We start from the raw sequence: 24,455 nt of genomic DNA, 5'->3' as shown, positions 1-24,455 counted from the left end.
CAGGCCTTTTTTTTGTTGGGAGTTTTTTAATTACCTTTTCAATCTCTTCTTTTATTACGAGTTTATTTAGTTGTTCTCCCTCTGCTTGTGTTAGTTTAGGTAGGTAGTGTGTTCTAGAACTTCATCTATTTCTTCCAGGTTTTCAAATTTGCTAGAGTACAATCTGATATGATTCTTTTACTTTTAGTTGGGTCTGTTGTGATACTGCCTGTCTCATTTCTTCTTTGGGTTATCTGCTTCCTCCCCTGTCTTTCTTTTGTCAGTTTGGCCAGTGATTTATCGGTTTTGTTAATTTTTTCAGAGAATCAGCTTTTGGTTTTGTTAACTCTTTCAATTACTTTTCTGTTCTTTATTTCATTTAATTCTGGTCTAATTTTTATTATTTACTTTCTTCTGGTGCATGGTGGTTTCTTTTCTTGCTCTCTTTCTATTTGTTCAAGTTGTAGGGTTAATTCTTTCTTTTTGGCCCTTTCTTCTTTTTGGATGGGTGCATTTATTGCTCTAAATTGGCCTCTGAGCACTTTTTTAGCTGTGTCTGAAAGGTTTTAATACGAAGTGTTTTCATTCTCATTGGATTCTATGAATTTCCTTATTCCATCCTTAATTTCTTCTATACCCCAGTCATTTTTGAGCAAGGTGTTGTTCAGTTTCCAAGTGTTTGATTTCTTTTACCTTCTTTTTCTGTTATTGATTTCTACTTTTATGGCTTATGGTCAGAGAAGATGCTTTGTAATATTTCAGTATATTGGATTCTGTTAAGGCTTGCTTTATGACCTAAATGTGGTCTGTTTTGGAGAATGTTCCATGTGGGTTGGAAAATAAAGTATACTTGGCTGCTGTTGGGTGGAATGTTCTGTATATGTCTATGAGGTCAAGTATTTTATTTTTTTAGGGGCTATTATAAATGTATTGTTTTTGTGATTTCCTTTTTGTCATTCTCTTTATTGGTATATAGGGATCGAACTGATTTTTATATGTTGTATCGTGCTACTCTGCTGAATCTATTAGTTCCAGTAGTTTTCTCATGGAGTCTTTTGGGTTTTCTATGTATAGTATCATATCATCCACAAATAGGGAGAGTTAACTTCTTCATTACCAATTTGGATTCCCTTTATTTCTGTTTCTTGCCTTATTGCTCTGGCTAGGACTTCCAGCACAGTGTTAAATAGGAGTGGTGATAAAGGGCACCCTTGTCTTGTTCCTGTTCTCAAGGGGAATGTTTTCAGCATCGATTAAGAATGATGTTGGCTGCTGGTTTTACACATATGCCCTTTATTATGTTGAGAAATTTTCCTTCTATACCTGTTTTATTGAGAGTTTTTATCAGGAATGTTTGTTGGACTTTGTTGAATGCCTTTTCTGTGTTGATTGAGATGATCATGTGATTCTTTTTTATTTATGTGGTGGATTATGTTGGTTGATTTTCTAATGTTGAACCATCTTTGCAAACCTGGTATGAATCCTATATGGTCATGGTGTATTATTTTTTTGATATGATGCTGAATTCTGTTGGCTAGAATTTTGTTGAGAATTTTTGCTTCTATATCATGAGAGAGATTGGTCTGTAATTTTCTTTTTTTGTGGGGTCTTTGCCTGGCTTTGGTATCAGGGTTATGCTGGTTTCATAGAATGAATTCAGCAGTATCACTTCCTTTTCTATGTTCTGAAATAGTTTGAGTAGTACAGGTGTAAGCTCTTCTCTGAATGTTTGGTAGAATTCTCCAGTAAAGCCATCAGGGCGAGGGCTTTTTTTGGTTGGGAGTTTTTTTTTTTTTTTAATTGCCTTTTCAATCTCTTGTTATGGGTCTGTTTAGATTTTCAGCATCATTTTGTGTTAGCTTGTATAGGTAGTGTGTTTCTAGAAATTTGTCCATTTCCTCTAGGTTTTCAAATTTGTTGGAATAAAGTTGTTCATAATACTCTGTTATGATCTTTTTTATTTCAGTTGAGTCTGTTGTAATGTCCCCTATTGCTTGGGTTATTTGTGTCCTCTTGTATTTTTCTTTTGTCAGTTTCGCCAGTGATTTTCGATTTTGTTGATGCTTTCTAACAACCAACTTTTGGTTTTGTTGATTCTTTCTTTTTTTCTATTCTCTATTTCATTTATTTCTGCTCTAATCTTTATTATTTGCTTTCTTCTAGTGGCTGTGGTCTTCTTTTGCTGTTCTCTTTCTCTTTGTTGAAGTTGTTTAGCTAATGTTTTTATTTTGTCCCTTTTCATGTGTGCATCTGTTGGTGTAAATTTACCTCTGAGGACCGCCTTTGCTGTGTCCCAAAGGTTTTGAAGGTTTTGGTATGCTGTGTTTTCATTCTTGCTTGACTCTATGGAATTTTCTGATTCCACCTCTGATTTCTTCTATTACCGAGAGGTTTTTAAGCAGGGTGTTACTCGGTTTCCATGTAATTTTTTTTTTCCTTATTCTTCTGTTGTTAATTTCTACATTGATGGCATTATGGCCAGAGAAGATACTTTGTATTATCTCAATATTTTGGATTTTGTTGAGGGTTGCTCTGTGGCCTAAGTTGTGGTCTATTCTGGAGAACATTCTATGTGTGTTGGGAAAAAATGTGTACTTTGCAGCTGTCGGGTGGAGTTTTGTTGAGTTTCTTTCCACATGTTCTGTTCTTTACCAAGAGTGGTGTGTTGAAGTCTCCTACTATTATTGTGGAACTGTCAGTTTCTCTTTTCGTGCTGTTAGAGTTTATGTATTTTTGAGCCCTGTTATTGGATACGTACATATTTATTGTGGTTAAGTCTTCATGATGGGTCATCTCTTTAATCATTATATTGTGCCCTTCTTTGTCTTTTATGGTGGATTTTATTTTAAAGTCTATTTTATCTGAGATCAGTATTGCCACTCCTGCCCTTTTTGGCAGTTATTTGCTTGATTTTTTTTTTCCATCCTTTGATTTTTACTACATTTATGTCTTTGTTTTTAAGGTGTGTCTCTGGTAGACAGCAAATTTATGGATTCTTTTTTTTATCCATTCTGTCACTCTGTGACTCTTTATGGGTGCATTTAGGCCATTTACATTCAGTGTAATTATTGATAGGTGTGAGTTTACTGCTGTCATTTTGTAGTGCTTTTTTTTTTTTTTTTTGTGATCCTGACATTTTCTTTGTTCTTCTTACTCTCTTGTGCTGAATTCCTTTTGTTTGTGGATTTCTTTTTTTTTTTTTTTTTTGTAGATGTTGTTTTTATTGAGACTTTATGTTTTTCTTCTTTATTTTGATGAGTAGGTTTGTTAACTTTCTTTGTGGTTACTTTGAAATTTACCCTTATCTTTCTAGGTTTGAACCAGTCTGTTATTACTTGGTATCACTTTGTCTTCCTCTCCATTCGAAAGCTCTATTCGTACACCATTTATTCCCTCTTTTCTTGTTCTTTGACATTGTTGTCATTTACAGATTAACCTCTCTGGTTTCCTGTTGTAATTCTTTTGGTTTTGGATAGTCCTTGCAAGTTCATTTCCTAGGTTGGCTTCTGGCTGGTACAGTCTTGCATCCAAGATTCAGCCTGTGGTCTGATGTTGTTTGTTCACAGACCGAAGAATTCCCATTAATAATTCTTGTAAGTTTGGTTTTTACATATTCCCTTAATTTCTGTTTATCTGGAAATGTCCTAATTTCACCATCATATTTGAATGAAAGTTTTGCAGGATGTATTATTCTTCGTTGGCGGTTTTTTTCTTTCAAGGTTTTATATACATGTGATTCCATTGCTTTCTTGTCTGCATGGTTTCTGCCGAATAATCAGAGCTTAGTCTCGTACGTGACTTTTTGTTTTTCTCAAGCTTCTCTAAGGATTTTGCTTTGTTGTTTTTGTTGGTTTTAGCAAGTGTGATTATGATATGCCTTGGTAATTTTCTTTTGGGGTCTATCCTATATGTGGTTTGTTGTGCTTCTTAGATGGTCAGCTTTTCATCTTTCATATTAGGGAAGTTTCCTGTCAGCAATTCTTCAGTGATCCTCTTTGTGTTTTCCATTTTCTCCCCCTTTTGTGGAAGTTCTATCACTTGCAAAATTTTGTTTTTACTGTATCCCACATAATTCTCAGGGTTTCTTCATTTTTCTTCATTCTGTTTTTCTGATTTTTCCTCAAATAGAATTGTATCCAGGGTTTGGTCTTCAATTTCACCAATCCTGTGTTCCATCATTTCAAACCTGCTCCTTAGCCCTTCTATGACACTCTCCATTTCTGAAGTCTTGTTTATCTTTTGGATTTCTAATTGTCATTTTTGTATGATTTCTAATTGTGAATTTTTTTTTGGAATTTTGTTTCTGTATTATTTTCCTGAATTCTTCCATTTTTTTGTCTGTATTTTCCATGAATTTGTCTATTTTTTCCTCATTTTTGTCTGCTTTTTGCATCAACTCTTGAATAGCTCTGAATATTAGAGATTTGAATTCCCTGTCAGGTGGTTCCAGTGCCTTTTCTTCTACTGGAAAGTCATCTGCTGTTTCATTTTGGATGCCTACTGGAACCATCCTGTCTTTTTTGTCTTTATGTTTTGGTATTGTCTGCTGTTTTGGGTACATTCAGTAGTTATTTTCTTCTTTTATTGGTTGTAGATCTGTTTGTTTTGTCCTGCTTTTTTGTTTTATTTGGTTATATCTGAGCAGGTGGGCTGTGTGTTCTTTGTTGTTTAATCATCTGTGGTCATGATACCTTTCACCTCCTTGTCCAATGGGTAGGGGCAGTCACTCAGCTATGGTGAAGCAGGGCAGGTCCAGCTGAAGTGGATGGGCATGGATGCATTGTTTGTGGCATGTACTAGGGCCAACAGGGCAGGCCAGGAATCAGTGCTGGGCAGGTTCTGGTTGGCCGTGCCTGTGCTGTTCAGGGGTGGGATGTTCAGTGCATGGTGAAGGTAGGCAGGAAGGAGTGGGGAGGTTGTGATGTGTGGAGCTAATATGGGTATTGGAAAGAGGAGAGAGAAACAGGAGCCAAAGAAAAATAAGAAAAAAAAAAGTGCTAAGTGAGCTTACCTTTGGAGTAGAGAGATGAGAAACTGAGAAATGTAGAAAAACAAAAAGGGGGGAAAAAACTAGATAAAAATTTGGAAAAAAAAGAAAGAAAAGCCCCCAGGGGTCCCACTGGTATGGCTGCAAAGACCGGGGTAGTGGCTCCTAGTGTGCACAATGTAACCTGGCTAGTGGGAATATAGATTTCACACAGCTCCATGTATTCAGGAGACAAGAAAAGAAGGTAAGTATAGAGAGACAAGAACTGAGAAATGAAGAAAGACAGAAAGGAAAAAGAGAAAAAAGGAAAGAAAGAAAGAAATGCCTCCCAGGGATTCCACCTACACAGCTGCACAGATTAGGGGAGTGGCTCCTAGGCCATGCAGTGCAGCCTTACTAGAAGGGGTTCCCAAGCCACAGAAAAAACAAATAAAACAAAGCAAAAAAAAAAAAAGAAGTGCCTCAGGGATCCCACCAGCTTGGTGCCATGGGCCGGGGGAGTGGTTCCCCAGTTGAGCAGCGCTTCACAGCCTTTCAAGAGGAAACAAAGATGGCACCCAGAGCCAGGAGTTTGAGAGAAATGAGGGGAAGGTGGTCGGAGGTATGGAAGAAACCAAAAGGTACAGAAAAAAGCCACACCAGCAACAGACAAATTGTACTCAAGGAGCTGGCCATTGTGGGTGGAATGAATCCATGTGACCTGGGACTGAAGCAGTTGCCTCTGGGCCAAGAGACCGTGGCTGGCGGGAAGCAGATAGAGTGTGAGTAAGAAGGATACGGGTTCAGAAAGCGTATTTCACTGGTTATCGGGTGCTCTCTCTCCTGCTGGGAACTTGGTGAAGCTGCTTTCCTGTACTCCCTGTCTGCAGATCTCTGATGTGGGTGGGACGAATCCAAGTGGCACAGACATTGCACTTCCCAGCTGGCTGAGCCACCGCTGCCAGAAGTCATTTCAGTGAATTATCAAACCCAAGGGAGTAGTGGAACAAGCAGATCAGAAATTAGGGGAGCTGAGAACACCATGAATTTAAAGCTGGTATCCTGGAGTGGGGGTAGAAGGAACCCCCTAATTAGTATCTAGCAGATCAGAGGTGAGATAGTCCAGGGGGCCATCAAGCTTATGACATCATGCCTAACTTCCAGGTAGGCCATGTCCTGGTTCCGAAATAAAGCTAGGTTGTGATAGGAAAGAGTTTCAGCAGCTCCATTCTGTTCATTCAAGTTTGTCTGGGTATTAACAGTGGGCCACCCTTGCTGAAGGGCTAGTGGGAAAACCTTAAGTTTGTAGCCAGCAGGTCAGAAGTGAGGGTGACATGGGTACTCCCAAGCTTGTGTGTGGCATCTGAAATCTTGGGCTGACTTGGTAGCACAGAGGTAGAGCAGTGGGGAGAGGATGGGGAGTGGGAAAGCGTGTATCACTGGTTACTGGGTGCTGTGTCTCCGGCGCGGAGCTCCATGAAGTTGCCTTACTGTGCTCCCCATCTGCTGGTCTCCGACAAGAGTACAAGATGGTGAATCTGTGGTGCGTTAGCTGATAGGGACCTCCACACAACTTTCCTTGCTGTTTTCTGTCAGTTTCTTATTCTTATCGGTGCTTGGCTGAGTTCTTTATCTCTTCATTTGACTCTTTGGGTTCCAGGACTGATGTTTGTCTCTGTTTTGCTTATTTTTTCATGTTTTTGCTGTGGAGGGACAGCGTGGTGCTTCTATCTATGGTGCCATGTTGGCCAGAAGTCCTTCATCAACTTTTGCCTAATAAATTTTGATGATCTGGTTTGGCGCATAGATGTTAATGATTTTTTAATCTTCTTGTATAACTGACCCCTTTGTTATCCTGTAACGCCCCTTTTATACTGATAACTTTTCTTGTTCTGAAGTTTGCTTTTTCTGAAGTTAATAAGTTAGCTGCTGCAATTTTTTTTTTATTTGGGGTTGAAATGGTATATCCTTTTCCATCACTTTCTGTTTAAATTATATTTATTCACAACCAGTGCCCATGAAGCAGCAGTCAAGAATTCAGACAATGTGTTACAGTGTACCTGTAAAAATGATTTGGAAGTAAGGTTTTCATTTGTTGACCAGGTTACGCCAAAGTACAGTAGGTGCTAATCCTAATGACATGTAAGTAGTGCTATAAAAAGAACAGAATAGACAGTCACACACAGCGGATAAGACTAGTGCCATGTGTAGACGGAGGCAGATGAATCTACAAGCTCTGGAGCACAAAGTAATCCCTGGGGCTACTGATGAGGAAGGGCCCTCATGTAGAGCAAACGCCAACTTCAACTTTAGGCTACAAAACTGTATGACAATAAATTCCTGTCCTCTACAACCATCTATTTGTGGTATTTTTTGCTATGGGAGCACTAGGTAACTAAGACAATAGTAAAGATAATATTGGACATCCATATATGTGAACATTTATTAGAAACAAAGTAAATCTCCACAAATTAGAAGGAAATGTCAATTTCACTTAAACGCTAACAAGAGGCCATCTAAGATGCATCAGCTGGTCTCAACCCATCTGGATCAAAGGAGAATGAAGAACACCAAGGTCACACGATAACTATGAGCCCAAGAGACAGAAACGGCCACGTGAACTGGAGACTACATCATCCTGAGACCAGAAGAACTAGATGGTGCCCGGCCACAACCAATGACTGCCCTGACAGGGAGCACAACAGAGAACCCCTGACGGAGCAGGAGAACGGTGGGATGCAGACCCCAAATTCTCATAAAAAGACCAGACTTAATGGTCTGACTAAGACTAGAAGAATCCCAGCGGTCATGGTCCCCAAATCTTCTGTTGGCCCAGGACAGGAACCATTTCCAAAGCCAACTCAGCAGACATGGATTGGACTGGACAATGGGTTGGAGAGAGATGCTGATGAGGAATGAGCTACCTGCATCAGGGGGACACTTCAGACTATGCTGTCATCTCCTGTCTGGAGGGACGATGGGAGGGTAGAGAGGGTTCGAAACTGGCAAAATGGCCATGAAAGGAGAGACTGGAAAGAGGGAGCGGGCTGACTTATTAGGGGGAGAGTAAGTGGGAGTATGTAGTAAGGTGTATATAAGTTTATATGTGAGAGACTGACTTGATTTGTAAACTTTCACTTAAAGCAAAATAAAAATTATTTAAAAAAAAAAAAAAGCAAGGCTCCAGGAATTGACAGAATACCAATTCAGATATTTCAACAAATGTATTCAGTGCTGAAATACTCACTCATCTATGCCAAGAAATTTGGAAGACAGCTACTTGGCAAACCAAATGGAAGAGACTCATATTTATGCCTATTCCCAAAAAAGGGGATCCAACTGAATGTGAAAATTATTAAATAATATCATTAATATCACACACAAGTAAAATTTTCCTGGAGATCATTCAAAAGTGGCTGCACCAGTATATCAACAGGGAACTGCCAGAAATTCAAGTCGGATTCAGAAGAGGACGTGGAACCAAGGATATCATCACTGGTGTCAGATGGAACCTGGCTAAAAGCAGAGAATACCAGAAAGATGTTTACCTGTGTTTTATTGACCGTGCAAAGGCATTTGACTGTGTAGACCGAAACAAACTATGGATAACATTGCGAAGAATGGGAATTCCAGAACACTTAATTGTACTCATGAGGAACCTGTATATAGATCAAGAGGCAGCTGTTGGAACAGAACAAGAGGATACTGCATGGCTTAAAGTCAGGAAAGGTATGCGTCAAGGTTGTATGCTTTCACTATACCTATTTAATCTGTATTCTGAGCAAATAATCTGAGAAGCTGGACTACGTGAAGAAGAACTCGGCATCAGGATTGGAGGAAGACTTATTAACACCCTGCATTATGCAGATGACACAACCTTGCTTGCTGAAGGTGAAGAAGACTTGAAGCACTTACTGATGAAGATCAAAGACCATAGCCTTCAGTATGGATTACACCTCAACATAAAGGAAACAAAAATCCTCACAACTGGACCAATAAGCAACATCATGATAAATGTAGAAAAGATTGAAGTTGTCAAGGATTTCATTTTACTTGGACCCACAATCAACACTCATGGAAGCAGCAGTCAAGAAATCAAAAGACATATTGCATTGGGCAAATCTGCTGCAAAAGACCTCTTTAAAGTGTTAAAAAGCAAAGATGTCACTTTAAGGACTAAGGTGCAGTGACCCAAGCCATGATATTTTCAATCACTTCATGTGCATGTGAAAGCTGGACGATGAATAAGGAAAACCAAAGAAGAATTGATACCTTCGAATTGTCATGTTGGTGAAGAATATTGAGTACACCATGGACTGCCAAAAGAATGAACAAATATGTTATGGAAGAATTACAACCAAAATGCTCCTTAGAAGCAAGGATGGCGATACTACATCTCACATACTTTGGTCATGTTATCAGGAGGGATCAGTCCCTGGAGAAGGAAAGCGTGGTTAGTAAAGTAGAGGGTCATTGAAAAAGATGGATTGACACAGTGGCTGCAACAATGGGCTCAAGCGTAACAATGATTGGAGGCTGGCACAGGGCTGGATGGTGTTTCATTACGTTGTATTCAGGGTCACTGAGTCAGAAACAACTTGATGGCACCTAACAACAATAACAAATAATGTTAGCAGTGTATTAGTACAATTTTTTTGTAAAGTTAAAGTAAACCCCATAACAACCATCCGTTGCAGACCAAGATGTTTGTTCAGGGACTCTCCTCCAGCAGGCCTTTTAAATAAAAATGGTTTCGTTCAGTGGAAAGGTAGGAACAGAACTTTGTCATCCATAGGAATGGAAGCAAATATTGACTCCACCTTTGTTATTATTTTATTTCTTTTATACATATATGATGAATATATTGTTTATTTTGTGATAAAACTAGCAACAATGATGCCCATAGGGAGTAAAATGTAAACCTTCTCTACTCTGCCATGTCCTCCACCATCACTCCCAGCCTCCATCAAGAACCACTCTTGTCAGTTCTGATGCAAGGTCTTGGGGAATGGCAGCATCCCATGACGTGATTTAACCAAAATTTCTCCAGTTAACATGTTGTGATATTTTATTCTTTAGGTTTGAAAAATTTGTACACCATATTTCTTGGAATTGTTTCATGTTCGTAAACAAAGAGCTAGCTTGCTCTTTTAGAGCCTCATTAGAACAGTCTCATAATGAACACACATGGGTTGTTTACAGTTTTTCGTTGTTATAAAGAATGTCGTAGTGGTTAATTCTGAGTACCACGACTTCTTTCCAGATGTCTGAGGGTTCCCCTGAGCCAGGCAACTTGTAGCGTGATAGTTTGCATCTAGGATGATACATTAATATTTTGAAAGGTTTTGGCAAGATGCTGCAGACCATAACATCTAGCACTTAAACACAGACGACACTGTGGGAATTCTCTTCATTTGCTTATTTCTTTTATTGTCTACCAAAAATGAAATCCCCAATTTTACAGTGGATTTCATATCCTCTGATGGAAAAGTGAGCCCTGGTTGCACAGTGGTTAGAACACTTGGATGCTAACCAAAATGCCGGCTGTTCAAACCTACAATCTCTCTACAGGAGAAAGATGTGGCAATCTGCTTCCATAAAGATTTACAGCCTTGGAAAACCCCATGGGGCCGTTCTACACTGTCCTTTAAGGTCGCTACGAGTCAGAATCGACTCGATGGCTGTGGGTTTGGTTTTTTTGGTTTGATGAAAAATATAACAAAATACAATTGGGGACATAGAACTTGCTCAGTAGTATCTTATGTGGATCTGCCAAACCTTTCACATCAACCGACTTGATCTCTATACCTTTCCCCTTTTGTCATTTCATGTGAAAATAATAACTCCCTTTTCCACTTGCAAGTGGAAGTTTTCTGTTTTGTCTCATTTTGTTTTTTTATAGTGACTGTTGACATCCAGGTATGTGGACAAAGAATTCTCTCAGGAGGAGTGTGAATGCTTGGACTCTGCTGAGAGTGCTTTGTACAGGGACGTGATGTTGGAGAACCACAGGAACCTGGTCTTCCTGGATGAGCATAACTTGCCTCCACATGTGGAATCTGCCCTTGTGTTTCTTCGCATCGTCCCTGTGAGTCTCTTTGAAGTCCTTGCTCTGCTGCGTAGACTTTAAAATCTCTGTTCATATAGCAGAGATTGAAGTTGGTTCTGAAAAGAAAACTTTCATAATATGGCATCAGAACTTCGCCTTCCCCTTTCTTCAGATGATCTGCCTGGTTCACTCTAGGTCATTGCTGGTTCCATGCCTTATGTAAGCACAAAACCTTATGGCCAACTTTTAATATATCCAATTGTCTGGCTTTACTTCTATGCTTTTGACTGAGTAGTTCTTGGAAGAGAGCTAGATGTCTACATTTTTAATACATTGCCTAAGTATTCCAAAGTGGGCTGTCAGTGGACAAATGTTTGAAATACTTTTCTAGAGACATCTGTGATGTTCCAAGCTGAACAAATGGCTTGGATTGTATTCTACAAAAGCTTCAGCACATCATTTTCCTTTTTTCTGATAAGCAGGAATCTTTCCATCTGAGATGAATATTATCTCCATCCTGAAGAAAGAGACAGAGCCCTGGACTGTGGAAAAGACGAAACTAGCAAAAAAACCCAGGTATGTGGGAATATATCAAGATGTGAACATAGGTATGTTCGTTTCTTAGTGCTGCTATAACAGAAATACCACTAGTGGGTGGCTCTAACAAGCAGAAATATATTTTTTCACACTTTTGAGTGCCAGAAGTTGAAAATCATGACACTGGCTGTAGAGGAAGTCTTTCTGTCTCTGTGGGCTCTAGGCAAAGGTCATTGTCTCTTTTTAGCTTCTGTTCCTCAGATCCTTGGTGATCTGCATGTGGTGTGTGTCTTCCCTCTTTGTCCTTGCTTTCGTCTGTGCCAGATATGCTCATTTATATCTCAAAAATGATTGTCTTAAACACACTGACTTGGCCTTATTAATATAACAAAGGAATCCCTATTCCCAAATGGAATTTTATCCACAGCCATAAGGTTAAGAATTTATAACACATAATTTGGGGAGACACAATTCAATCTATAACAATCGTTAAGACGTCAGATGGTTAGGGAAGAAGCCACACCATCGGATATTTTTGGGAGAACCTCTTCCCCAGTGGGAAAACATAAGTTTATTTCTTGTGAGCTCTCAAAGGAATTTTTTCTTCCCCACTCTCCTCAGTACCCTGATACTGCTCTCTTCAGATGTGTAAAAGCTCATCCACCAGTGCTGCAGCTCAAGCAGAGACAAAGGCAAAGTCTTTATTTTGACCCACCACAGGCTGTTACCTGGTCACTATGACATCTGTGGTGCCATGGTTTTGATAAGGATGAGGAAGGCTGTATCAAAGGGGTGTTTTTGTCCCCTTAGTTTCTCCTTCTGTGCTTGATTTCATGTGATTCTCAGTTCATATAGGTCATAAGCTGAGGCCTCTTTCCTAAAGCGTCTATCCAGATTCCATGGTCACTGGAGACCTTCCCAGGAGATGGCAAAGCATTGCTGTCTCTTCCATAGCAGACGAGGCCCCAGGAAATTGCATAGGACTTTGACCAGATGTCTTTGAGTGTTCAGGCCCTTCAGAGATTTCTTGACTCCTGCTTCTCCAAACTTCAAGTATATTTAACAGGGGAGTGGTGTGGAACTTCAGAGATTGTTACTCAGCAGTACTGTAAAGAGAGTACACAGATTCTCTATTTCAACCCCAGCCCTACACTGGACCCTTATCTCTGCCTTTCACATTCTCAGCTTGTGTTTATGGGCAGAGTACACAGCCCTTCTCAAGGATCCCACCAATTCTGATGCCCACACTTTACTCCCATATCTTTATTTTTCTGCTTCTTTTAGCTCTCTACATGGAGTGATAATGTTGAAACCCTTGGCTCTTCTTGGATTTGTATACTCCTTAGTTTATGTGATTTTTCATGAAACTTGATATTGAAGTACATATTTCTAGAGTCTGAAATGTCACCCTCCTTTTTCTGCTGTCACAACCTACCCATTGCCAAGTAATGGTCAATTTTAGGTGGACTTCTCCAAGGAAGGGGGTTACCGGGTCACAGAAAATTCTTAAAGGAGAACACTTTGGCTAGTAAGTAACAATATTATCCTGCTATATAAAGAAGATGGTCATACCTATTCTTGAGATGATCTCTAAATTTAGGTGGGATATACTCAGAGTTGTACTTTGGCTCTTGTGAACTTGCTTTAATTTGCCTTAGCTCAAAGTTGAACTTGCATATGAGCAATTGATGACCTGTTCCTCTGACCTTGTTCTGAGTGGTGACATTGAGCTTCTCCATCATCTCTTTCCACAGATGTAGTAGATTTGATCTCTGTATTCCATCCACCAAGGTATATAGTTGTTGTTTATAGTTACTGAGAAAAGGTATTTCCAAGGTGTAGAGTAGTCGTTTATGTTACTGAGAAAAGGTATTTCCCAGGAATAACTCGTTGGTCTTGCACAATTCCATCATGTGATCTCCAGCAGTGTTTCTATCACCAATTACTGGTCCTTCTTATTTGTTTCCACTTGCACATTCTAATCACGGATAATTATCAGTATATTTGGATTAAGAGTTTTATCAATTCCAGACAGCAAAAGTTGGCACAAGTCTTCAGTTTCTTCATCATGACATTAGCGAAGGGTGAGTAAATCTAAATAATAGTCATGTTAACTGGTCTTCTTTGTGTGCATATGGATATTATTCTGTCACTGACAGTGTTGTACATCACAAAAGATCTTCAAATGTTCTTTTTAACGATGAATGCAGTTCTGCTCCTCTTCAGTTTGTCAGTACCAGCATAGTAAACCATATGATTGATTCAAAATGGCCAATTTCAACTCATTGCAGCCCACTAATGCCTAGGACATTGATCTTCAAACGCTCCGGTTCATTTTTTACACTCTCCAGTTTTTCTTTGCCATACTTCATACATTCTACGTTTGATTACTAATGGATGTTTGTAGCGGTTTCTTCTCATTTTCAGTCGTGCCACATCAGCAAATGAAGGTCTCAAAAGCTTTACTCTATTCCTGTCATTAAGATAGACTATACTAATGACTGAAGACCAGAAGAGTAGTTGGATGACATCAAGAAAATCATATGTAAAGACAGCAAGAGGTCATTAAAAAGACAGAAAAAAAAAAGACCAAAATGGATGTCAGGAGATACTCTGCAACTTGCTCTTGAATGTAAAGTGAAAAGAAGAAATCATGAAGTAACAGAGCTGGACAGAAGGTTGCAAAGGGCCACCTGAGAAGACAAAGTATTATAATGAAATGTACAAGGATCTGGAATTAGAAAACAAAAGTGGAAGAACAGGTTTGGCATTTCTGAGGCTCAAAGAACTGAAGAAAAAATTCAAGCCTAGAGTTGCAATATTGAAGAAATCTATCTGCAAAAAATTGAACAACACAGGAAGTATCAAAAGAAGATGGAAAGACACATAAAATCACTATAGCAAAAAGAACTGGTAGGTGTTCTACCATTTTCAGGAGGCAGCATATGATCAAGAACCAATGTTATTGAAGGAAGAAGTCCAAACTGCACTGAAGGCATTGGTGAAAAACAAGGCTCCAGGAATTGATGGAATACCAGTTGTGATGTTTCAACAAATGGATGCAGCTCATTCATCTATGCCAAGAAATTTGGGAGACAACTACCTAGCCAACTATATTGAAGAGATCCGTATTTGTGCCTTTTCCAAAGAAAGGTGGTCCAACAGAATGCGAAAATTACAGAACAGTATCATTAATATCCAATACAAGGAAACTTTTCCTGAAGATAATTCAATAAAGGCTGCAGCCCTACATCAACAGGAACTTCCAGAAATTTAAGCCTCATTCTGCAGAGAACATGAGAAGAGGATATCATTGCTGATGTCAGATGGATCTTGGCCGAAAGCAGAGAATGTCAGGAAAATGGTTACCCGTGTTTTATTGACTATGCAAATGCTTTGGACTATGTGGACCATAACAAATCATGGCTAACATTGCGAAGAATGGGAATTCCAGAACACTTAATTGTGCTCGTGGGGATCCTGTACATAGACCAAGAGGCAGTTGTTTGAACAGCACAAGAGGATACTGTGTGGTTTAAAATTGGAAAAGGTGTGCACCAGCGTTATATTCTTTCACTATACTTGTTCAATCTGTATGCTGAACAAATAGTCTAAGGAGCTGGACAATAGGAAGAAGATCATGGCATCAGAACTGGAGAAAAACTTATTAACAATCCCCAATATGCAGATGACACAACCTTGCTTGCTGAAAGTGAAGAGGACTTGAAGTATTTACTGATGAAGATCAAAGACTACAGCCTTCAGTGTTATGGTATGATGAATCAACTTTGTTTGGCCTTTCTTGCCATGGTCTTGTAACTCCCACCCAAATAAGGATATTGTTTCCTACCAGGGAGAATGGTCAGCTTTGCCATCCTGATAGGCTTGAAACAGAGCCAATTCCGGAGCAGAGAGAGGATCTCACCACCACCAAGGAAGAAGGGCCAAGAGCAGAGAGCTTACATGGGACCCAGGATCCCTGCACGAAGAAGCTCCTGGAACCAAGAGACAGAGACAGAGAGCTGTAACACTGAAGTAGGCAAGAAGCTGTGGCAGAGAAACAGTGCTAGGAGAGACTGGCAGTTGGAGATGGCATGGTGGGCTTCCTAGCCCATGGATCTGGAGACTGAGTGCCTTTGGGCAGGAGGCTTGCTGAAGGCATAGGGTGCCTCTGGGCACTTGGTGGAGCTGGGTTTGCTGACCCATGAAGCTAGAGCTGAGCACCTTGGGTCTGAGCTAACTGGTGGTGTCAGGTGCCTCTGGGCACTTATCTGCAGAGCTAAACGAGCTTTGTATGACTTGTCTGAGCAGGGCAGAGGCCGAGGGCCAGAGAGGCATTCCTGTGAGCACAGCTAAGAGGCTGTCTTGATGGAAGAACTGTATCCTGAGTGTTTGTGACCTGAATTCTAACCTGATAGTGCCCAAAACTTCCCTAATAAACCCCATAATCATGAGTATTGTCTGTGAGTTCTGTTAAGCCATTGCAATGAATTATCAAACCCAACAGAGAAGTAGAGAGTTCCGTTGGAGGGAAGGTTGATGTCAGAATTGGTAAAGATGGCGGAGAGAGGAGGCACGTCTGACCTCCACCTTATAGGAATCAGCATTGGGCTGTTTATCTTGATTCTCCTTTCCCCTTGTGAACTTACAGGAGGTCAGATGCTGTCCCCACGCCATTCTGATGAGTATTCATTGCACGTCAACATAAAAAAAAAATCTTCACAACTGAACCAATAAACAACATCTTGATAAATGGAGAAAATATTGAAGTTGTCCAGGATCTCATTTTACTTGGCTCCACAATCAATGCACATGGAAGTAGCAGTTGAGAAATCAAACGACATATTTCATTGGGCAAATCCAAGGTAAAAGACCTCTTTATAGTGCTAAAAAGCAAAAATGGCACTTTAATGGCTAAGGTGCACTTGACCCAAGCCATGGTCTTTTCAATCACTTTATATGCATTTGAAAGCTGAACAATTAATAATGTAGACCGAAGATGAATTGATGCATTTAAATTATGGTGTTGTTGATGAAGAATATTGGACATACCATGGACTGCCAGAGGAACGAACAAGTCTGTCTTAGAAGAACTATAACCAGAATGCTCCTTAGAAGCATGGATGGTGAGACTTCATCTCACTTACTTTGGACATATTAGGAGGGACATCCTGCTTGGTAGAGTCCAAAAAAGAGAATACTCTCAAGGAGATGGATTGACACAATGGCTGCAAGAAGGGTCTCACAGATTACTCAATTTGCATAGTAAACCACAAATCCCTTGCAAGATTGTGGCCCAGCCAATCAGTATCAGTAGAGTTATAAACTGAAGGCCAGAAAGGCCATTGCACTGCAGTGGTTTTTGTGGAATGCCACAGTGTCTCTCAAGGGTAGTGTGGCATCATTGATTAAATATACTAATGATCATCTTATTTCAGACACCAACATAATATACATGTATAAAAATCAACCTGATTCCCAAAACGTGAAAATATCTCACATCCACACTTTCCCACTTCTCAATAATTTCTGACATCAGTCACACATGCAGTATTTTATCTCTGACCCTAACCACCCCAACTTGGGTCAGATCTTACAAGTAAAATGACAGTGTCCTTCCAATCAACTTCCTGCACTGCCTTTCTCTGACCCAGGTCAATAGACACAAATCAGAAGAAATCTATCATTCATACTTCCAAATAGGCTAATGCTGGGCTGGGCAGGCTCACTGTCCCCATTGGGTTCAGTAATTCCCTAGAACAACTCAAAGAACTCATAGAAAGGGCTGCACTTACATTAATAAATTTAATATAACCACAAAAGGATACAAAGGATAAGAGATGCACAGGTCTCACTCTGGAAGAGGTCCAGATGCTAGACTTCTGTTGTTGACAGGGACATACCAATCTCTTGCCAATGCAGGAATCTTAAGTATTTCTGTGTTCAGGGGATCTTATAACATTCATTGGACCTCAATGCATAGTCATGATTGGTGCCTCATTACATATGCATGATTAACTGAATCAATGAATACACGATTCATTGCATCATGCCCCTCATTCTTCCCAAAGTTATTTGCTAAGTGTGGGCTTTGGGGCTCCTGATATATTTGCATATGTTTAAATTTTGCCTGACTATTTTAGAAAAACAAAGTCACCTTCATTGCTTGAGAAATTCCAAGGACTATTTTCAGGAACCAGAAACAAAAGGACAAATCGAGGTATTTGTCTCAGACAGGGGTAGAAATTTATCTTAGGGAGAACATTGTCGATGCTCACAACCTTGTGTCTTTAAAGCCTTTGACCAAATTATTGTTCATGCCACATTGTTCATCCCATGTGTGTGCCATTGTTCGTTCTCCTTCAACGAATACTCTTTGAATGCATCCTATTGAAGGAACTTATGAGGTGGAACAATGCCTATATTTTTTAACTCTGTTGTAATTTGTTTTACCCATTTAAGCTACTGCTACATTCTGTACTTTTGTATGTCATAGAATTCCTTTTTTTAATTTAATCATGTCACAAATAAGAATCAAAAAGTGAAGATTGATCAAGTCCCCAATTTCTCAATTCCTCATTGTCTGTGACACTGTCTGCCCATAATGCATTTCGTCTTTCTGCCCCTACCCACTAGGACAGACAGACAGCTAAGCACACACCTACCACAAGTTTGGGAGTCCACATGACACATTCACTTTAATCTGCTGGCCACAAATTGCAATTTTTCTTCTACACCTAACCTGGAGGCCCTTCCTTGGGCTCCCTCACTTTCATCTGCTGGCTTCCACTATCTCTTTAGGTTCACTAACTCCCATGAATGACTTACAGAACTAACAGAAAGTAGTATACAGTCATGCCGCACTTAATGGCCATGATACATTTTGTGAAATAGGACGTTAAATGATTGGGACGTTGTGCGAAAACCTGGCTTATCTAAGGTTTCAATAAATTCTTCTGCTGCCTCTTCAGCATCCACAGACCCACCACTCACTTTCATATCATTGTTGTTAGGTGCCGTCAAGTTGGTTCTAACTCATAGGAACCCTATGTACAACAGAACAAAACCCTGCCCTGCCTGATCCTGTGCCATCCTCACAATCGTTGATATGTTTGAGCTCATTGTTGTAGCCACTGTGTTAGTCCACCTCATCGAGAGTGTTTTTTTCGCTGACCCTCTACATTACCAAGCATGATGTCCTTCTCCATGGACTGGTCCCTCCTGATAACATGTCCAGTGTACATGAGATGAAGTCTCGCCATCTTCACTTCCAAGGAGCATTCTGGCTGTACTTCTTCCAAGACAGACTTGTTTGTTCTTTGGCAGTCGGTGGTATATTCTTCACCAACACCATATTTTAAACGCATCCATTCTTCTTCAGTCTTCCTTATTCACTGTTTGGCTTTTACATGCATATGAGGTGACTGAAAACATCATGGCTTGGGTCAGGCGTTTCTTATTCCTCAAAGTGACATGTTTGCTTTTCGACACTTTAAAGAGGTCTTTTGTAGAAGATATGCCCAATGCAATACGTCATTTGGTTTCTTCACTGCTGCTTCCATGGGCATTGATTATGGATCCGAGTAAAATAAAATCCTTGACAACTTCAGTATTTTTTCCATTTATCATGATGTTGACTACTGGTCCAGTTGCGAGGATTTTTGTTTTCTTTATGTTGAGATGTAATCTATATGGAGGCTGTAGTCTTTGATCTTCATCAGTAAGTGCTTCAAGTCCTGTTTGCTTTCAGCAAGCAAGGTTGTGTCATCTGCATAGGGCAAGTTGTTAATGAGTCTTCCTCCAATCCTGATACCTCTTTCTTCTAAATATTGTCCAGCTTCTTGGATCATTTACTCAGCATACAGATTGAATGAGTATGGTGAAAGGATACAACCCTGACACACACCTTTTCTGATTTTAAACCATGCAGTGTTGCCTTATTCTGTTCAAACAGCTCTCTCTTAGTCTATGTACAGATTCTGCATGAGCACAATTAAGTATTCTGGAATTCCCATTCTTCACAATATGATCCATAATTTGTTATGATCCACAGTCAAACGTACTTGCATAGTCAATATAACACAGGTAAACATCTTTCTGGTATTCTCTGCTTTCAGCCAAGATCCATCTGACATCAGCAATGATATCCGTGGTTCCACTTCCTCTTCTGAATCCGGCCTAAATTTCTGACAGTGCTCTGGTGATGTACTGCTGCAGCTGCTTTTGAATGATCTTCAGCAAAATTTTACTTGTATGTGATGTTAATGATACTGTTCAATAACTTCCACATTCTGTTGGATCACATTTCTTCACAATGGGCACAAATATGCATCTCTTCCAGTTGGCTGGCCAGGTAGCTGTATTCCAAATTTCTTGGCATAGATGAATGAGCACTTCCAGAGCTGCATCCATTTTTTGAAACATTTCAACTGGAACCTTATTTTTCACCAGTGCTTTTCAGTGCAACTTGGACGTATTCCTTCAATACCATCGGTTCTTGATTACATGCTACCTTCTGAAATGGCTGAACATCCACCAATTGTTTCTGGTACAATGACTCTGTATTCCTTCCTGTGTCATTCAATACTTTGCCCATGGAATCCTTCCATATTGCAACTCAAGGCCTGAATTTTTTCTTCAGTTCTTTCAGCTTGAGTAATGCCAAATGTGTTCTTCCACTTTCGTTTTCTAACTCCAGGTCATTGTACATTTCATTATAATACTTTACTCTGTCTTCTCGAGTTGCCCTTTGAAATCTTTTGTTCAGCTGTTACTTCATCATTTCTTTCATTCGCTTTCGCTACTGTATGTTCAAGAGCAGGTTTCAGAGTGTCTTCTGACATCTGTTTTGGTCTTTTCTTTCTTTCCTGTCTTTTTAATGACCTGTTGCTTTTTTCATGTATGATATCCTTGATATCATTCCACAACTCATCTGGTCTTCAGTCATTAGTGTTCAATGGGTCAAATCTATTCTTGTGATGTTCTCAAAGTTCAGGTGGGATATACTCAAGGTTGTATTTTGCCTGTCTCAGTCTTGTTTTAATTTTCTTTGGCTTCAACTTGAACTAAGATATGAGCAATAGATGGTCTGTTCTGCAGTTGGCCCCTGGCCTTGTTCTGACTGATACTGAGGTTTTTTCCATTGTCTCTTTCCACAGATACACTCAATTTCACTCCTGTTGTTTTCTACCCGGTGAGGTCCATGTGTATAGTCACCATTTATGTTGTTGAAAAAAGGTATTTGGAACGAAAAAGGGAAATATGGTAAACTTTATTCCTACATTTGTATATCCTGGATAAGCTACTTATTATCTAGAAAAATTTGTGATTTACATTAACTCTGAAAAAGATAAAACCTAATTAAGCAAATTCACTTCAAAATTATAAGGCAGCAAAAAATATACTCCCAGTATTGCAGAAAATATATTTTGAGGGCAAGTTCTTTGAAAAGTTCAAACAACTTGATGCTCTCAAGTTTTGTAATCAGTATGAATGTATTTTAAAGGATAAGTCTGTCTCCAGAATTCTGTCAGGCTTCTATAACCTGATTAAAAAAAAAAATTGTTTTAGTTATCTGGTGCTGATGTTACACAAATATCACAAGTGGGTAGTTTTAATGAACAGAAATCTATTTTCTCACAATTTGGGAGAAGTCTGATTTCAGGGTGCCAGGTCTAGGTGAAGACTCTGATTTGGGAGAAGTTTCTTGTCTCTCTTCAGCTTCCGTTCCTAGGTTCCTTCACGATCATGTGGCATGTATCTTCCTTTCTGTTTGTGCTTGCTTAATCTGCATTTTGTCTCTCAGAAGAGATTAAGACACACTCTACACTAATACTCTCTCATTAATTTACATGACATTATATCAACAGGTTTGGGGGTTAGGATTTGTAACTCTATAAAGGGGCGGTAGAGCCCCTGTGGCACAGTGGTTAAGAGCTTGGCTGCTAACCAAAGAGATGGTGGTTCAAATCCACCAGTCACTCCTTTGAAACCCTATGGGGACATTTCTACTCTGTCCTGTAGAGTCACTATGATTCCAAATTGACTCAATTGTTTTTTCAAGGGCTGGTAATAGTAATAGTATGGAGTCCTGGTGGCGCAGTGGTCAAGAGCCTGGCTGCTAACTAAAAGGTAGGAAGTTCGAATCTACCAGCCCTTCCTTGGAAATGCTATGAAGCAATTCTACTCTGTCCTATAGGGTTGTGGAAATGGTTTTCTTTTCTTTCTTTCTACCAGTAATAGTAGCATTAGAACCTGTCTAACTTCAGGGAAAAAACGACCAGGATCAACTCAAAGCTGATTCCTTTGTGGTAGAGGTCAGAGTTACCTCTACCCTCCAACCTTTTTACCAATTCTGATACCAGCTGTCCCTACCATGACACTGTACTCTTCTGGGTTTGATAATCTGTTTCAATGGCCACACAGAACTCACAGACCATAGTTACAGTTAATTGGCTTATTAAGGAAGTAATATGGTACAATTCAGGATCAGGAAGTGTGCAGGGGCTGGTGAACCCAAGATCAGCAGGTCAGACAGCAAAGCTTCTGCTCACGGGCTGCAAAGATTGATGAATCCCAAGATTGGCAGGCAAGACGACAGGTAAGCTGCTAGCTTGAGTCCCTTTCAACTGACTGGGTAGCAAATCTCATCATGGAAGTGATCACATCCTAAGACTGCCAACCACTGAGACTCATGGCCCAGCTAAGTTGACAAACAACCTCAACCATCTCAGCAGCTCAGGCCCAAACAGAAAGTATCAAACCAGTAAGTTTTTTACAGCTTACCCAAGAAATATAATGAACCCTCTGGGGTAGAAAAGTAGGGCAAAGGTTAACACCTCAGGGCTTAGGCAAAAAATCTCTCAAGCTGTTTTTCCAAAGAACCAAGGAAAAAGGCCATATAAAGGAACTCATTTCACCACAAACACATATTTTGGGCAGAGAGAATTCAAAACAACAATGAAAATGAAATACAGAATAATTAAATTGAAATTTTACATCAAGTACACGAAGAGAACAATATAAATAAAGGATTAGCAATTTTAATGCACTGGTATGGTAAAATCTTCCCAAGAAGACACAGAATTGCTAAATGGAGTTTATTCTACCAATGTGAAGATTGAATTATGTGGTAGGTGGCGTAGGGCTGTGTCTTAGGCTGGGTTCTCTAGAGAAGCAAAACCAGTAAAGCATATAAATACATATACAGATTTATATCAAGGAAATGGTTCATGAGATTGAAGAAGCTGGAACATCCCAAGTCCATGGGTTAGGATAGAGGCTTCTTCCTTTTCACATAGCCACAGGGGCTGGCGAAACTACAATCAGCAGGTAAGAAAGCAGGGCTTTTGCTCACAGGCTGTGAATATCGACAAATTCCAAGATTGGCAGGCAAGACAGCAAGGCCTCTTTTGATTCATGTAGCTGCAGGGGCTGACAAACCCAAGATTGGCAGGTTGGTGAGCTCGGCTCCGCTCACAGGCTGTGAGGATCTACGAATCCCAAGATTGGCAGATAAGCTGATAGCTCAAGTCCCAGGAACCAGAGGTCAGATGAATACGAGGCAGCCACAGAATCCAGAGCAAGCAAAAAGCTAGAATGTCTGCTTATATTCAGATGCAGGCCACACACCCACAGAAACTCCCCTGCCATCTCGCCATCTCTCACTGTTTCCAGTGGTACAGCTGTCTCTGTCTCCTGGGTCTAGGAGGTTCTCCGTGCAGGAACTTTGAGTCCAAGGGACTTGCTCCACTCCTAGTAATTCCTTCTTGTGGTAGTTAAGTCCACCTTCTGCATCTGAGATGACTCATTTTAAGCCTAGAGGGATGACAAAACTGACCAATGTCCTCATTAGGGTTCCATACACCTTATTTGCATTGACCCACCCTCACAAGTGTGTCATGCACCTTATTTGCATTATTAGTAAGCTGCCCAATTCACTTGGTGAGCTACAAACACCTTATTTGCATAGTCCAACCAAATCATTTGATGGAAGTTAGAAGACCACTGCGAGAAAGGTCATATAAAAGTGATTCATTGCACCACAATCTCAAAGTATGAACCATTATAAATGTAATATATGTGAATAGGCTTTATATCCAAAAGACCATGACCTCACCAAAGAATCCTTACTGAGAGAAATTTTCCATATGTATGAATTTTAGAAAAATACATACCTCATAATAGATGTGAACTCATAGATGATGCTTTAAAAATTAGTGTAGGTAGAAATAAGGCTACTGGAAACTTATTTACCTAATTTTACTTTCTTTAGAGTTGATATAAAGACTAGACCTCCCTGAAATACTGTAAAATTATTTTGTGACAACGAATCCAAATGGAATTTTCCAGCTTTGTCAGCCCCACCTGAATGAACATTTCAAAATAAAAAACGAAGAAAGTAGGTAACAATTTTTAAATTAAAGAAATAGTTTTTGTAGTTACTATGGAAAAAAATCAGTTGAAATTACATTAGATTTAGAAATGAAAGATTTAAGGAAAATCTGATATCACCAAAGTTTATCTTAGTCATTCAGTTTATCATTCATCTTTCGTGTGCAAAGGATTAAGTATAAAGAGCAAAGCAATTTAAAATTATGGGTATTTTTTAAGCAAAGGTTGGTGACCTATATATAGCATGAGCCCTCCATGATTCACTCCCAGGTCTTGCGCTAGGAATATCTCAGGCACTGTGCACAGCCTTTTGAGTGCATGAGGGATGGAAATGGAAATGATGCTCTGAGGAGCGTCAGGATGAACCGCATATTCGCACAGGGACAATTTTGTATTTCACTTTGTCTTTTGCATCCCCTACACAGACAACTCCAACCCCTTTTAATTTTAATTAAATTCTGAAGTTCTCATTGCAGGAGACTCTCCTTGAACCAACCACCACGGCACATCAGACCTCCCCCTACCCAGTAT

This window comes from Loxodonta africana, chromosome 11 (genome assembly GCF_030014295.1).
Source record: "Loxodonta africana isolate mLoxAfr1 chromosome 11, mLoxAfr1.hap2, whole genome shotgun sequence".
Classification (NCBI taxonomy): Eukaryota; Metazoa; Chordata; class Mammalia; order Proboscidea; family Elephantidae; genus Loxodonta; species Loxodonta africana.
The sequence above is the reverse complement of the archived record's forward strand: the minus strand, read 5'-3'. Positions refer to the sequence as shown.